Raw genomic sequence first — 10,006 nt, 5'->3', positions numbered from 1 at the left:
GTTCAAGTTGATTGAATGGCGGTCTTTCTAAACCCGATTTATTCAAGTACACCGTGTTCTTTTTGTTTTGCCCGCTGGTGCTCATTTCCGTGCTGTGTCCTCAGGTAGGAACGTAAGCACCGAGAGGGTCATTCTGGCAAATGGTGGTCAAAGATTTTTAAATTTTGTTTATTTTCCCCTTCAATTCTTGTTTTCCGGGTGCCGAAATCGGTACATCCTGCCACTTCATTCGGCCGTTGCTACTCGGCCAGCGTCGACCGAACGAGGTGCATCGGTGAGATGCTGCAAAGAGTGTTCGAGCGTTCTTCGGCCACCGGTTTCGAGAGACTCAGCCATGCTTGAAGCGTTAGTGCATTGGCTACGCTTTTCGGTCATTTTTCTAGATATTAAATACGCCCCTGTCTTGCGCTCAAATTTGGGGTGTAAAATGAAGCTACTTAGTTAACGACGACGGGGTACGGTCATAATCATGCTGCATGGACACGAACGTCATGGGAAACTTTTGTTAAACGACACATGTGTATATAGTATCGTCCGCGTGAGAGTATCAATGCGGACGGCGGTTACACTCCAAACGGGGCCGCTTGTTGCATGATCTTCTCCTTTGGGCCATTTGTTCGACTTGCTGTCGCCAGCTCGAGTGCACACACGGTGTCTTCGAAAACGAGGTTAAGACTGGTGCAGTGCTTGGGACTTTCCTGGGATTCAACGTATGTTAATTTACGTGAGAAAAGCAGGGAATATGTCTTTGTTTTACGAGCGTTCGCGGAAGCCCAAAGCAGAGCGATCGCGTCATGTAAAATCAGGAGAGGTACAGTGCGCTCTATAACTGCAAACAACTATCGTAATGATAAACAATTTAGTTTATATGGCAATAAAATAAATTTACGACAGCTGTACCAAATGCATCGTATGCAGTGGTACTTTTCATTTACTTTATTTTTATCGCCATTAAAATCAGGACGAATCCTAGCGTACTAATTTACATATCAGTGCTTTTGTTTCAACAAATGCATTTTGATTTGATACTACTGTGCGCGTGTGTTTTTTTTTCAATCTTTACCTTTAGACGTATATGCAAAATAACCGTGAATTCATCTCCAATGAACGGTATATATTACTTCGTCTATGCATTTCATTTCATAGACTTACTCGTTTCAAACGCATCGCAATCAAACGAGAATTACTGCCACAAAATGACTGTAAAAAATGGATTTCCTCCGTGCACTGCTCCAAATGCACTGCATCGTAAAACTGCATCAACCTTAATCCATTGCGCATTGGCGCATCATGCTTGTCAAAACCGGAGGGAAAAAAGTTAATTGTCCTTTTTCTTGCATATAATTACAATAAATCTTTTAGATGCAAAAACCGGCATACTGATGCACGGTAAGGTACGCGCGAGCAAACATGCGCCCAGCACTATTGAGACGCCGTAAATTCAGAAAAGATGAAAGAACGAAACAAAACCCAACTATTCCCCAGCGCACCAGACCAACGTTCGTGCGATCCTCGCTTTTCACTGCACGGCGCAAAACGAGCTCCAGAGTACGTGTCATTTCCGGTCGTTTATTTATGTTATTAGCGCACGAACCGTATGCTTCGTGATCGACGAATACGCGAAGACAATCATGCAAGCGAAAGGATAAACACAAAAAAAACCATTTGAGCAGGCCACAATCGGTGGCACCCATAAAGGTTTACAACAAATGGACCAAGACACAGCGACTCAAACTCGGTGGATAATCGTCCGGGCATTAAAAAGACTTCAAATCAAACGACTTCAATCATAAGCGACGAACCTGGGACAGAATCTGGCAGGGGAGGTATCAAAACGCTGCGCGGGACAGTGACCACTGTGACCATTGATGCCACAATCGATGACTGTCATTTTAGCACGCTGATGTTTCATAGAAAAGCACCAGCGAAAATAACAGTCACTTCGCAATAAAGCTACTTCATTAATCATGCTACCTAATCCTGCCCGCATGAACATAGAAGCAATGCTCGATTCGGACCGTTCGTTCGACATGAAACAGTCAATCCTGTCACGATCCTTGTCAAAAAAAAATCTAAATTCTGCTGCGACGTTGCTACTTCTGCTTATTTGCAAGTAAATCAGTCACACCAACCACCCGAACGCAAACGCCCGTAATGGTTTGTTCTCGTTAGGGTCGATTTGTTGTTAGATTTCCCATTTGCTGCCTCATTTACCATATTGGTTGTAACATTGTTTGACAGTAATTGGAGGCAAAAAAAATGTTGTTTCGACACGCGGTCCGCTCCGTTTGCTAAGGACATTTGCAAGTCAAGCTCGTATCGCGTGAATGGACCGTTTGGTTCATTCATGAGGCATGAAAGCGTAAGGTCTTTTCATCAATCAACAAATCAAACGCGTTCAACGCGAAATGCTGCACACGTTTGGAAGTGCAATGTATTGATTCCAAATATTTTTCATCTCATTCCTGTGCATTGATAAAGTGTAGCAAAAATATGAATCTTGTACACTTTAAATTCTGCCTTACGAGTGCCAACAATGCACACTTCTTGGGCACTGGTTTTTTTTTATAACACGTTGTGAACTTATTTAATGCACCATTAAAAGATGGTTCGATAGTGGGAAACATTCAAACAGCGCCCGCACCAATTCCACCAGTTCCGAACAAACCAACCGGTGGAACAACACCCCTTCAAGGTTGAACATTGTCATTTTCGATCAAACGATATGCACTGAACTGTTGAACCGTCAGATAATATTCATGATCATGAATATTACAACGATAACGAAAGTCATTCGGGCCTGCCATTTAGTTTGCTGCGTTCGCGCGAGCAAGTGAGTGATAAATATAAACAAACGACAGTCACACTCGTCTCCACACTCGACCGCCGGTTTTGCACTCGACCGCCTCGGCTCCGACGGACGTGGACCGGAATCGTGCGCGTTTGTGGCCACATCCTTCTTTTCTTCGATTTTTGTCTGTAACTGCCCCCCACAGTACCGGTGAAACCTCGTTGGGGAGGGTGAACGTGCACGAGTGGATTGTGAATATCAAATCACAGAACCAACAGCCAGACCTACTACCACCACAACGCAGCAAGCAACAGCTTGCAGTGGCGTTACGTTCTGCATTGGCGAAGAATCAACCCCATGGACGACAAATGTTCGCGTCGTGTGGAGCACGCGCTTGTTATGGGCGCACTACACTGCACCGCGGTGGGCTGGGTGTTGAGAAACACAATAAAGGTGTGTCAAAAAATTATTATTATGTCTGCCTTGAAGGAAGCTCCTCCTTCTTCCGGGTTTCCATGGTGGAGTTCGCGATGCAGTGGTAATACAATGCAAGCACAGCTTCCCGCGTGTCACACCGTGCGCTAGCGGATAAATGTTACACCAAAAACCCTGAGCGGGTAACCAGCAACACCACAAGCTACAATGTCTCCGGTGGCCACCGATCAGTCACAGATGGTTCACCACTGCCTACGCGCCACGCGCTCGGGCACACACCAGAGGCTTGCGATCTATTTATACCACTCATAAAACTGCACTGCAACGGCAAAGCGTTCGTATTCGGTGAATCTGGTCGTTTCTTCCACTTTCTTGCGTCGGTTTGATCATAAATTTTTGCCGACGGGAAGACAAACATCCTTAAAACTATGCCCAAATCTACATACAAAATTCGCCTGCTTTTGCCCTGCAAGGCTGAAGCTGCCAACAGTAATAAAACGATATTGTTATAATTAATTTTCCTACCATGCCGTGCCGAACGCAACAACCAACTCGATCGGTCAGCGCTACAGCAAACCGATTCAACGCCATTCAAAAAGTGGGTGATAAATCTCGAAAAAAAAAGTGTCCTATTGAAAAAAAAATCATCCTCAACTGCACTGCACTACCGACTGTCACTTTTGGCACTGCTCCCAGGCAGTGGCAGGCGTAGGCAGCAATAAACGCCCCCGAAGGTGGCACTATTGGAAGGCAACAAGGAGACAAGTGTGAATTTGACCATTTTTGGACAACAGTCCTCCTTCTCACTATCAAAACTAGCAGCAGAGAAAGCGAAAGACCAAGGGAGAGAGAGAGAGAAAGAAAAGAAAAAAAAAGAAAGGGAAAAACTATCTGGTGCAATGTGGCATGCCGTGAAAAGTACTCCCGAGGGTCATGTAAAACAAAATATACAATAACAACGTTTCGTGTAGATCGCTCGGAGGTTGTACGACCACGCATCACCTTTTTTTTAGGGAATAAAATTAGCATCATCATCATCATGCAGCAACACCTTCTTCTTCTTTGAGCGTCGTAATAAAAACTCCCCAGCTACTGTTGTGGAGCTGTTGCCGCAGGACATTTCAGCGATTCGTCATGCCGTGGTACGCGTCGAATCGATTTCGAAGACAAAGCAAAAGGTAAAAAAGAAACAAATCAACGATCGATGCTCAATCGATGATCTCCCGATGGTTCCGTAGCGGTGATGCACCCGCAAAAGCCAATGACAACCGGACAACGGGTGGACAATTCTTCGGACCACTGGACACATTAAATTATGGATCCAATTAAAACACACTTTCCGCCCAAATTGGATTCGATACGCAGCAGTTCGCACTGACGTACGGTTTGCCATGCAGTTGGAGATCGCTGGTGCGCGCGCCGTGACCCAGCGTCACCAGAACGATTGTTAAATGTGCTTTTAAAACGATTCGAAGACAACGGCAAAAGCCCCAAGCTAACACAACAATCCAACACTTCTTCCAAACACTGCCAGCGGAATGGCCCGGATGGGGAAGGTTGCGCAGACGCCGTTTGTATCCGCGACGACGTACGGTACGACGGACAGACTCGCATGCTGTGTGCGTCTTCCCAAACGCCAGTGGGCGTATGTGCGCGTGCCGTCAATCATCTGTTGTAGCGTTCCGGATGGTGCATGACGTTTGGCCACGATTCCTGTGACCACCCGGAAAGAGGAAAGAACGGCCTATCCCGAGTCGTACATCTCTATGTCAGCCGATAGGCTTCAGCACAAATGCAAATCGCGAACGCAGATTTCCCGCTGTTTAATCGTTACTTTGAACGACCATCTTTGGGCGAAACTTCCCGTCGGTACGATTCGCAACGACGAACGAAACACTCTGGACAAAAAATGACCGTCTAGTTTTTGAGTTCAAGACTAGCGATTTAAAAAAAAAATCCCTTCACTACATGTAGCACTAGCAATTCAACTCCGAAATCAAATCTCTCAAAAAGGAAGATACATGAGACAGAACATGAAGTCATCCACTTTACCAGGAACCATTTACCAAGTGCTTTTCTAATGATTAACGATTATGAACGATGCTGCTCATAAATCTTAAAACCCGCTCGGCTAAAATGCTTTGGTTATACACATGAAACATTACGACTTACCGAAAAACACACACACACTCACACATATAGCAAACTCAATGACCCTTCAAACGTGTAGTTTTAGGCACACGTCTATGCCGTGCATACCGAGAAACCCGTATTACTCAACCGGCAAGGCTTTGCGAGAGCCTGTGAAGATGAGTCAAACAAGCGCGAACAGCGCCAAACGGCTGTCAAGTGTTGAAATCTCACATACAGATTTATCACACCGTCACGTGACACGTAACACGTCAAAATTAAAGTCGTGCTTCCGGTGGCGTTAGACTGCCGTAGCGTGCAATGGTGCCACTTCGCAGAACAGCACCGATGAGCAATCAGCTTCCTCACCTGGGCCGGCAATGCTTCCGAAAGGCAGCAATTAAAATTCGCCCACGCCTTTATGCGAGCACAAAAGATTAGTCAGACCGTATTTAGAACGGTGTGGAGGTTAATGTAAATGAGGTTTTAACCTGATAGCAATCACATTCATCAAGATTCGATAGAGAAACAATTTGAATCAATATATTAAAGGTACGTTACATGCTCATCAAATTTGTTTGGGGGACGTATTTAAATAACGAATCATTCATTTTATTTAGAATGAATTCAAATATAATTACCGGGAAGGTGTTGACTTGTATTACAAGTGATTGCTTCTTCAAGATCTGTCAAACAGAAGGTTGGGTGTTCGGGTAAGTTGTCAGCCTTATTCCTCGCCCGAAACCCCTAAAAACCAAGGTTTTTTTAGACCAATTTCTATGTTGTTTTCAATCAAAGGGCTGTCCGTCAGAAACTATTTGTTTCTTATCATTCTGGTAAATTTTGAACTCCACCCAAAATAAATAATTCGTCTTTACCTCTTTAGCAGAATATAACAATATCATTTGAAGACCATATGTATAGCATATACAGAGCATGATTTTTTACGAGCATTGACTTGTCGCCGATTGACCTTGCGCATAAGGTATAGTGAATTTTTGATTGCGTTTAGAGTTTTTGAAGCTTTTTTTAAAGCAAGCAACATTTTTGAGCTGATCTTTTTTCAAACTAAAATACATGAAGTTCCCTACTCGAAAGTATTGCTTTTTATATGAAACTAACCATGATATCGATCAAAAAAATTTATGAAAAAAAGATTATCGACGTTGTAATTCCTCAGTTGTAATGTTATTACAGCTGTCCAATCTATGTAACAGATAAGATCTTAAATTTCTGAAAGTACAGGTAAATGTACAGTTTAAATACATCATTACCTCTTTAATCATATACTGATCGTAGTGACAAGCCTCTATTCCATAACCGACCGTCTCCCAGTTCAGATTGCTCACTAGGTAAAGCGAACATGCATCTTCCGGACGACACGCAACGGAAGCCTCTGGGGATGATCGAGACAAAAGTCGTCATCATACCTCCGTCTAGTGCACCGTCGTACCGATAGCATCGAGTTAATTAATTCCTACCCCATGCAAGTAAATCACATTAAAGCGCGAAACGGTGATAAATAGCAGAAATGATCGCCCGCTAGCAACGCGAGGTTCCATTGAGGTTTTATTCCCTTCAAACCGTGGCACACCGGTATAGCCAGTGAACGTGTGGACAAGGATTTGAGAATCGCGTAACACGAGCACGAAAGCACCTTTGGCAACAGTGTGCTTTTTTCCCGAATGCTGGGTCATCGCAACGCTCAAACAGCTAATGCATTCCAGCAACCGAAGCTGATGATGATGAAGATGTGATACTCGTTATAATTCCCAATCATGTTTACGGCTTTTACCCTAGCTTTCGCCAAACCTACCCGTGCTTCGGAACCGCACGTTCGGCCGTTCTTTCGGCCCTGTAGGCACGCAGCGGTCCTTTCGGACGGGCCGTGCATGGCAAACGTACAGCACTGTCATTTCTTAAACATTTCCGTTCTACGCGGCTTGAGATGGAACCGTGGCGCTGTGCGAAATAATCCGGCAGCGGAAGGAACATGACAATACGAAGGTGCAGAACCATCGGAATCGCAGCAAGAGAATCATGCTAGGTGACGATCATCGTCAGCAAAGTGTGATTTCGTTACGATCGCAACCGAACTCCTTTGCCGCACGGCCGGCGAAGACGTTCGATTCGTTGCGCGTACTCGTTGCCCAACAGTTCACCAAAGGCTATTGCTTTTGTCTTCATCTGTCATCTACAGCGAAGGAGAAGATGGGTTGGGTTTGCCAGGATGAAAAAGGCACAATTATCGAGTTTAATAAACGAGCCACCCGAGCATTATCCAATTACCGGCGGGTGTCTCCAATTCGATGTACATCGGCGAAGTCATCGCCGTCGTCTTCGGCGTGCACGGCGCTCACACATCCCCCGATAGCCAATCGACGATAAAACATCCTCGGGGAAAATCTAACGGAAATGGAGACGACCGAACGGAACCGTACTGCTGCGGCCAGGAAACTTGTACACCCTCTAGTGGCCCCAGTCCAGGCCAGCCCAGAAGACAGGCAGAAGGGGTTGCGATCAGTGAAAACGATGCCCCAAGACAATGTGTTTAAATTAAAACGCCATAGCCCAAGTGTGTGCCGGCACGGTGCGATCCGCGCTGGACGTCACCGGTATCGGTGGCATCACTGCATTATTGCCGTCATAAAATTGAATTGAATTAACGAAACGCGACGAGCGAGCAGCGGAACTTGTGCTGGGATGCACCACATAGGACGGCAAAAACGAAACGCACACGCGTACCGTAGCCATACGTGCGGCCGATAGCGATTGACATAAATTGAGGAGGAAATATTTTGGAGCCCTTACCACGAATCATCAGTTTTACAGTCGCGGTATAACGTTAGGTAAATGTGTTCGATCCACAAAGGACACCATTCGAACGGGTGATCCCATTTAAATGTTATGTTACATATTTTCGTACGATCGCTTTCTACTCCTTTCGACCGTGCTCGCTCAATAGCCACGCTGTGAAGCTCCGATAAATTTACTATCTAGCGTTGCTAGTTGTAATTCCATTTTATCGTACCGTATACTATTGGAACTTTAATTAAATGACTAAAACTCGTAAACCATGCGTAGTTCATACTGTCAACAAATTTATTTTTTCTCGTTCATAATAATTGCATGTTCGCGTGTGCCATCTAAAAACGCCTTTTTGCTGCACAGCACCACAACAACAAACGGAACAAGGGGCGTCAAAACGTCATTTGACACTTTTCATGTTAGAATTTCCATTTGTGGTGAATGCAAATCTCGTGCCAATGTCTGGTACGCTGGAAAAAGGGGCCGTACCTTGGAGAAGCAGTAAATCATCAGAATGGAATAATAAACTTTGGCCCAACCAATTCAAACTCGGTACTGAATGCAAGGGCTTGAAACAAATGCTCCCTCAAAACGGTTAATAAAATGTTGGAAAATATTTTAACCACGCGTGCCGCACCTTGTGGGCGAAAATGGAAATCAATTCAACCACTTGAGGTGCCTTTCGATTCAAAGTGATAGATATTTGTTTTCACCTCAAACTACCCTCCCAATTCTGATTGGGAGTTCTTCAGCACCAAATACCGAAACTTTTACGCGTTGTAAAATTGTCAAAAAGGCAACCGTAAAAAGCCTGACACTATCATGACTAAACAAGATCATAAAATGCTTCTCCTCGATAATCAAATCCTCGAATCAGTGCTTTTGCCTGCGAATTCTGTGTTCGAAGCAACCCCAATCCATGGCAAAATGTCACCGACAAACTGGTGTGGAAACTGGTCCATCTGGCAACGATTTTAAAATGGCACTTAAACAACACCAATGTCAATGGGTTGTATTTGCTTTGTTGGACTATACTGCGTCATGCTTGGTACTCGGTATCAGTTAACAATCCATTTGTGTTTGCGAAAGTGTGGCAAAGAAATGTTGCCTGGAGCTGCAACTCGTATTATTTTATTTAACGATTTTTAAAACGGTTTACGAGTGTGTTGAAACGTTTCGAGGGACGTGACAGTGGTACTAAAATTGATTATTACTATATATGAAGTGAACATACTACACTGAATTCCAAATTGCTTCTTTTAGACGCTTTTAAAAGCCATAAAACAGCTCTTGGCACACTCTTGGTAAACTATTTTAAAGGTTTTGCAATTATTTTAGAATAGTATTCAATTTCTACCAGGTGCTTAACATCAATAATTATTAATAACGTGCATTTATTACAGCCTGTATTTGTAAAAGCATCTTTTAATCTCGATGGCAGCTAGAAATCTGTGGCAGCTTTACACCAAATGTTGTCAAAAAAGCGACACGTTCACATTAATTTTGACCGTGGCCGAAAGGATTCGTACAACCATAAGCCCTACTTACAGTGAAACGCCATACTCGTCCTCGATTGTTGCACCGTCATCGCAACGATATCGTTCGCAACAAAACCCTTTTGCGCCCGAAAGCACTCCGCGGCAATAAGATTTAGAGTAAATCGAAGCTCCCTAACGAGCGGCACACGAGGCCGTCAAGTGTAAAAGGAACGGGTTCGCTCATTTTTAACCCAACCGTCTGCGCAATTCAAAACACCCCAAAGCCGATCGTTGTTCAAGCGACCTGTAGTTCATTAATAAAAAAAACTGCCACACCGTACCTGGCAAACGTCACCCCTACAGC

This window comes from Anopheles marshallii, chromosome 2 (assembly GCF_943734725.1).
Source record: "Anopheles marshallii chromosome 2, idAnoMarsDA_429_01, whole genome shotgun sequence".
Taxonomy (NCBI): Eukaryota; Metazoa; Arthropoda; class Insecta; order Diptera; family Culicidae; genus Anopheles; species Anopheles marshallii.
This window is presented reverse-complemented; position numbering follows the sequence as displayed.